Consider the following 7792-nt stretch of genomic DNA (forward strand, 5'->3'; position numbering starts at 1 on the left):
ACAAAACCTCAGTTCCCCATGAACTAGCACAAACAATCAACAAGTGGGATCTCTTCTTACTAAAATGCTTCTGCACAGCAAGAGAAACCACCAGCAGTGTGAAGAGACAACCCACAATGTGGGAGAAAATTTTCACCAGCGGTTCCTCAGACAAAGGTATACTATCTCGAATCCATAAAGAACTTAAAAAGCTCAGACCTCCCAAATTTAAAGACCCAATCCAAAAATGGCCATCTGAAATGAACAGACATTTCTCACACAAAGAAGCAAAAATGGCAAATAAACATATGAAAAAATGTTCAACATCACTGGTAATTCCAGAGATGCAAATGAAAACAATGCTGAGAATCCACCTCACTCCAGAAAGAATGGCTGCTATCATGAAAGCAACCAATAACAAATGCTGATGGGGCTGTGGGGAAAGAGGAACCCTGCTCCACTGCTGGCGGTAGTGTAGACTGGTGCAATCACTGTGGAAATCAGTATGGAGATATCTCGAAGAGCTAGGACTGGAAGTCCCATTTGACCCAGCTATTCCCCTGTGGGGTATCTTCCCGAAAGAATTAAAAGAATCATACCACAGTGATATATGTGCACCCATGTTCATAACAGACCAGTTTGTAATACCTAAAACTTGGAAACAGCGCAAATGCCCATCAACTAGAGACTGGATAAAAAAAAGTTGTTTTTTTTAAAAAATAAAATGGAGTACTACTCAGCCATCAAAAACAAGAAATTAAGAGACATTTATTGCTAAACGGATGCACATTGAGGCGATACTCTTAAGTGAAATAAATAGGACACACGTGTGTAAATACCAAAGAGTGTCTGTAGTATGACAAACTGAAAGTGTAAATAAGGACTAAAAGTTATAATAGATTAAGTGAAATAGGAAGAAAAGGGCCAAAGGGGCAGGGGAAGTGGGAGGAATAGGGGAAGGGAAAGAAGGGAATGGAATTAATATGAGAAAATGAAAAAAAGCAAACAAAGTCTTTGTAAATAGAGAGGAATGGAGGGGTTGAAGGGAGGACATGGGAATGGGGAAAAGAAAGACATAAAGATAAAATGGAAGAGGTCAAGAAAAAAGTAATACACATGTTGTTGAATAGTTCCTTTAGAAATTGCTTGCCAGTTAAACTTATTCCAGGTCCTTCTTGCCTCGAACAAAGAAATGGACAAGACAAGCCAAAAATGGTTCTAAAAGTTTATTTGAAAAGTGAGCAGTGAAGGGGTATTGGAAGAAGTATCTCTTCAGTGTGAACTTGGGCTGAATAAAGAGAGGAAAGAATAAAAGCAAAAATAAAAGTGCACCCTTCATGTATCCAGGGTACATTATGTGAGGAGTCACAATACCAGCTCCTCCTGGCAGTTCCTCTCTTTTCCTTCCATGCACATCTCATAGGACCCTGTGAGAAGTTTCACGGAGGAGGTCCTGGGACTTATTTGATGCTGTCCTGGAATCTTGCAATTGACAGGTCCCACTTATTTTCCCAGCTAGTTTTGCCACACCCTGCTTCCTATATCACATAGACAAAGTCAATGACACCATATCCAGTAGGACATTTAGAAGAGAGACTTGAAAGACAGAGCCAAAAAGCTAAGAATTGAGATAAAATAGGAGGATCTTCCATAACTAATGAAAAATAGCAAGTAAATGTTTTAATAGAGCAAACAAAGTAAATAGAATAAATTTAAATAAGATCACAAGCAGGTACATCATAGTTAAACTGTCAAAATTTAGAGAAATTGTCCAGAAAGGAACAAGAAAATAAAAGACAGGACCAAGAGGTAAAATTAAGCTAATTCCTAAATTCCCAGTAGTAGTAATGTAAGCCCAAACAGAGTAAAACTGTTTTTCAGGCAAAGTACTGAAAGGAAAATAGAGCAAGCTAAACTTGTCAAAAAAAAAAGAACAGAAACATTATAAAGTAATAGATTAATACTAGACCCATATCTCTCACCATTCACTAAACTAAAGTCATAATAGATAAGGGCTGGAGATTTAGCTCAGTGGTGCCACCACCTGCCTCACAAACACAAGGTCCTGAGTCAGATCCCCGGTACCAAAAAAAGGAAAAAAAAATCTAAATATTAAAACAGAAACACTAAGTTTTCTGGAAGACAGAATAAGTAGAGCTCTTGACAACATAGGGTTAGGCAATGACTTCATGAGCAAAATCCAAACTGCATGGGAAATAGTGTGAAGAACCAACAAATGGGATCTCATCTTACTAAAAAGTTATTATACTGCAAAAGAAATCACCAACCGAGTGAAGAGACAACCCACAAAGTGGAAAAACATTTTAGCCAGTAGCCCCTCAGATAAAAGACTAATATCTAGAACATACAAAGAATTGAATAAAATGAGACCCCTCAAATTTAAAGACCCAATATAAAAATGGGCATCTGAAATGAACAGATATTTCTCAAATGAAGAAGTACAAACAGCAAATAAGCAAGTAAGTAAGTAAATAAATAAATAAATAAATAAATGTTTGACGTCACTGGTCGTTCAAGAAATGCAAATTAAAACAAGGCTGAAAGTCCATCTCCTTTCAGAAAAAATGGCTGTTATCAAGAAAACAACCAATAGCCAGGGATTTAGCTCAGTGGTTCTGGCGCCTGCCTCTCAAGTGCAAGGTCCTGAGTTCGATCCCCAGTACCAAAAAAAACAAAAAACCAAACAAACAAAAAAAGAAAACAACCAATAACAAATGCTGGCAGGGCAATGGGGAAAAAGGAACCCCTGTGTACTGTTGGTGAGAGTGTAGACTGGTGCAAAAACTCTGGAAATCTTTATGGAGATACCTCAAAACACTAAAACTAGAAGTTCCATTTGACCCAGGTATTCCCTTTCTCGGTGTCTTCTTGAAAGAATTAACAGCATTATACCAAAGTGATATATGCACACCCATGTTTATAGTAGCACAGTTTGTAACACCTTAATCTTGGAAACAACTCAAATGCCCATCAAACAATGAATGTATAAAGAAGTGGGTTTTTTGTACATCTGAAATGAATGGACACTTCTCAGATGAAGAAATAGAAACTCCAAACAAATGTATGAGATGCAAATTAAAAATGCTGAGATTCCACCTCACTCTAGAAAGAAAGGCTATTATCAAGAAATCAGCCAAGAAATGCTCGCAAGGCTGTGGGGGGAAAGGAAAACTTCTCCACTATTGGTGGGAGTACAGACTGGTGAAAACATTGTGGAAATCAGTGTAGAGATTCTTCAAAAATTAGGATTAGAGGTCCCATTTGACTCATGTGGTTATATTGGACCAATATAGATAATTCAGCACAGTCTCCTCTCTCTCTCTCTCTCTCTCTCTCTCTCTCTCTCTCTCTGCCTCACCTTAATTGAATCACATCCAGAAAATTTTGTTTTCAAATGTAAAACAACATATTCACAGATTTCGTGAATTAGGACATGTGCGTGTTCAGCAGAGACCAGCCTTCTGTCCATCTGGATGCTACTTGGAAACAAGTGGGGAATTTGTTCTCTATATACCAACACTTTATTGTAAGGCTGTAGATTTTAAATGGAGTGGAACTGGAAGAAGATTTAAATATATAAAACAATGGGATAGAACAGGAAATCTCAAAGATGAGATTCATATTTAAACACTTAACTTGTGATAAAGGTAACCATTCAGAGCAGTGCAGCAGAGCCTTCCTTTATATAAAAAATGTGGTATCAATAGGGAACCTTTATAAAAAGAGATCAAATGAACCCAAACTGACACCATACAGAGAATAAAAAACTGGTGATTTCAAATACTATTTTGAAATGCAAAATAATAAAGTTTCTAGAAGATCATACATTAAAAGAGCTTTGGGATTTTTGGTTCAAATAGCTTTTGGTTAAGCATAAATAGCACTGACAAAAAGGACAATATTGATGAATTAAAAGTAAAAAATTTGATCATTTCTCAACTTTTTAGTAATCAAGGGAATGTCAAACCTTTAAGGAATTATCATGTTATGTCATCAAAATAAATAAATAATAAGAGGCATAAAGGCAGTTAACTAGGCATGATCATACACTACTAGTAAAAACATAAAACGGTATAGCCAGTGTGTAATTATCTCCTAAAGTTGAATACACTCACAGAAAATGATCAATCTTCTTCCTAGTTACATAGCCAAGAAAAATGTACATAGTAAATTCACTTAGCAACATAGATTAGAATGTTCTTATCTTATTTTATAAAACAACTGAGCCTGAAAACAAGGCACATGTCCATAACCTGTGCAAAGATTAATTGAATACTACACAGCAATGAAAAGAAATTTCAGTTACACATACAATGTTTGTGAATCTCAAAAAATACTGAGTAAAAGAAGTCAGAAACAAAGGACTATATGATATGTTTTTCATTTTTATGATGGTCAAGAGTAATAGATGAGACATTTATATTAAATGTATAAATTTATAATTATATTAAAATATTAAAAATTGTTGAAATTTGCTAGTAACATGGAATTTGTATCATGAGACTTGCTGTATAAATCATATTATTTATTGTTTACAGGAAGCAGAGAGAGTAAAGTGACTGAGAAGGTGCTGAGAGCTGTCACGTCCAATTTCATGGTCTGGATGCTGGATTCAGGGGTGAGGATTCACTAGGCCGTACATTTAGCTTTTGTTCTTTTTTAAAAATATGTTGTATGTTTTAATAAAATCATTCAGAAACTTTTTAGAATAGAAGATTTTCTTTTCACTTCTATTATTTTAAAAGTGAGAATTTTAGTCTGTGCTACATTCTCTCACTTAGCGAACGAGTATAACACTGGCATTTCTATACAACCAAATCCTCTCCCATGCTATTTAATAAATATGATAATATTTCAAATGAAGCATCATCATTGCATGACAGAAATTTAGACATTTACCTCTCATTTGGGAAATGATGTACACAGGCAAACATAATATTTTCCATGGTTGTATTTTTTCACAGGTAATGAGACAAGAAATGGCACTATGTGCAATCATACCCACAATTTTTAATACTAGAGGCAAGAACTTATATTTCATACTGATTCATGTCCATCGTGAAACATAATAGGTAGCATTTTGATGCAGATGTATAAAAATATTCTGATTCACTGATCTATTAAAATATACATTAATTACAACAGTATAACATTTATTATTATAAATTAATGTAGTTTCATTAAAGAAGACTATTTTACTCATTAATTTCTTGGAAAAAAGTAAGGAATAGATTAAATGAAATGAATCAAGAGAGAAGATATTTTTTCTACTAAAATGCTACCAGAAAGAAACAATGAAAACAGAATCATTTCAGCATAGATCATAGAAGGAAATCTAGCCAGAGAGCAGCATAATGTTAACTACCAAAAAAAAAAGAATACTAAGAATTGCTAATTACCAAAAAACTAATATACCTTGCCAATGACAGGTAATAGGGAATTTATACTTGACAGCTTGTCTTAGGAAAGAGAGAATGACATAAACAAAAGATGTCACAGCTGGCTTCTCAGCTCAGTTTGGGAGCAGAAGTGTATACTCCCTAGCAGGTCTCACCTCAGGTTGCAAGGACAGTAACAGGGGTCTCGACCTCCTGCATCAAAGGCAAGCTTCTTCTAGCTGCGCCAGCTCCCAGCCATTAGGACAGTTCTGGGTCACTGGTTTCCTGGCCTCATTATGTCTACTCTATTCATGTGGAACTAACCCTAAATTGCAAATGCTCGGGATCCCTCTTGCAGTTTTCTAAATTTTATTCCTACCTTGAGTTCTCTTTCACTTCTCTGCTTACTTCAATCTTCTCCCTGTCTCCTTGTCTCCCTGTCTACCACTGCTTTAGGTCTCACCCCGGTTCTCTCTGCTCAGCTCCTCCCTGTGGCCTGGCACTGAATAGGCCTGTCAAAGGGAAAACAGCCAGTGGTTATGGCCTGTCACCTGATGCCCAATTGGTTTTGTCCTGTTTTTGCTTTTGTTTTTGTTTCCAGTACTAGCAATAGAACGCAAGAGCATGCTACCAATGAACTGCATTGCTACATTACCCACCTTTTTATATTTATATACTTATTTGTTTGAAACAAATTTTCCCTAACCTCTCCAGGTAAGACTCAAACTGCAGACATCTTCCTGCCACTGCCTCCCTCACTGCTGGCCTTATAGGCATGTGCTATGATGCCCAGCTTCTGTCTTTTGTCCTCTGCTGCAGTTGTTTACAGCAGGAGAAAAGTCAACATCTGTTATGAGAACCAGAAATGAGAAACTTTTCAGAGATAAGAACATTAAAATTAGAACATGTATTTATTTATGTATTAACCTGAGGTAGGTTATAGTAACAAGCAGTAAAATTCTAAAACCATCTGTATTTTTTATTTTGTTTTGTTCATTTCTTTTTAAAGTTAATTTTATCATATGTATGCACAGATATGTAAAAAATAATTATATGAACTTAATATTTGCTGTTAGCCATAGTTTGGTGTGAGTGTGTGTGTGTGTGTTAGTGTGTATGTATGTGAATGTTAATACTTGAACACTATAGCAGTCTGCAGCCAAATTAATTTTACTCTTTGAACAGGAAATTTTTAAGTTAAAAGAAATGCAGTTATATGTTAAAACTGTCATATAAATTTCTGACCTGAAAATCTTTACTTCATTCTGTTAAAATTATTGATTTTTCCAAAAGAAGAACAGGTTTATTAAAAGAGGATTGATTAAAAAAGAAAAGAAGTACAGAAGGAAGAAAAGAAAGGACACAAACAGTATTTGTAAACACAAGGACAAGCCACTACCGTGATGTATGCCCACTTCTGAGGAGTGAGGAAATGTGACACCTGTCATGCTGGTCCTAAAGAAAGACCATCTCTCCTGTACACACGGACACACCAAGCTTTCTCATTCCAAACCATGACACTGCAAATCATTTTACTCCAGTTTCACAAGCAACTTAATCATGATGTTTTGTCTTCCCATAGGATTCTGTGGGGCTGCTGGTGCTGGTTGTCTCATAGATCCCTTCGGGTTTCCTTTAAGCACATTGCATATCCCCAGTGCACCCATGTGGTTTGTTTCCAACAGCAGGTGCCTGCAACTGTTCTTTCATTGGAAGACTGTCTTAGTAGCCCTGAAGCCCTCAAGACTGTGCACATGGAGAACAGCATTGCCTGGGAATGCTGTCCATACAGCAGTGAACCTTCAGAAGTGACGGGTAGGTGAAATAGTCAATGGAACAATCCGTCATATGTTGTGGTCAGTCTGTGTAAAAACTCAGGTTTAATCTGAATACATTCATTCTTTAATTTCTTCTTGGTTCTTTCTGGGAAGTGTCAAATTCTGATGCCTTCAATTGCAGTTCAAGTTGTACTTCCTTCGGTTATGCAAGGCTAACCCTATATTCTAGATAGCCTCTCAGTAATTTATAGCACATGGTGTTGAACCATCTACCCAAGTTAACAGCCTATGGTACTCAAATAAATATTTTGAATTCTGCCAATGTTTATTTATCAGATGTTTATGAACAGTTTTTTTTATTAACCAGGGTTTATCAGGCCAAGAGAACATGTGTCCAGCAGAACATCATTTTATTTAGTTTTTCAGTAAATACTGATTCAGTATCCATTATATGTCAGACATTGTACAATGAGCCATAGCAAAAAAATAATAAAAATATAAAAGAATATTCAAACCTTGTCCTCAGCTACAATGTCTTATAGATGATAAAGAAATATAAAACCAAAATGTAATAAAATGAATACTGTGGTAGATCCAGACCAAGAAACAATATCAATTCCATTTGATATTTTAGCT

The sequence above is a fragment of the Heterocephalus glaber genome, unplaced genomic scaffold (genome assembly GCF_053883595.1).
Source record: "Heterocephalus glaber isolate CG9 unplaced genomic scaffold, H.glaber_assembly_v1.0 deba00000281, whole genome shotgun sequence".
NCBI lineage: Eukaryota > Metazoa > Chordata > Mammalia > Rodentia > Bathyergidae > Heterocephalus > Heterocephalus glaber.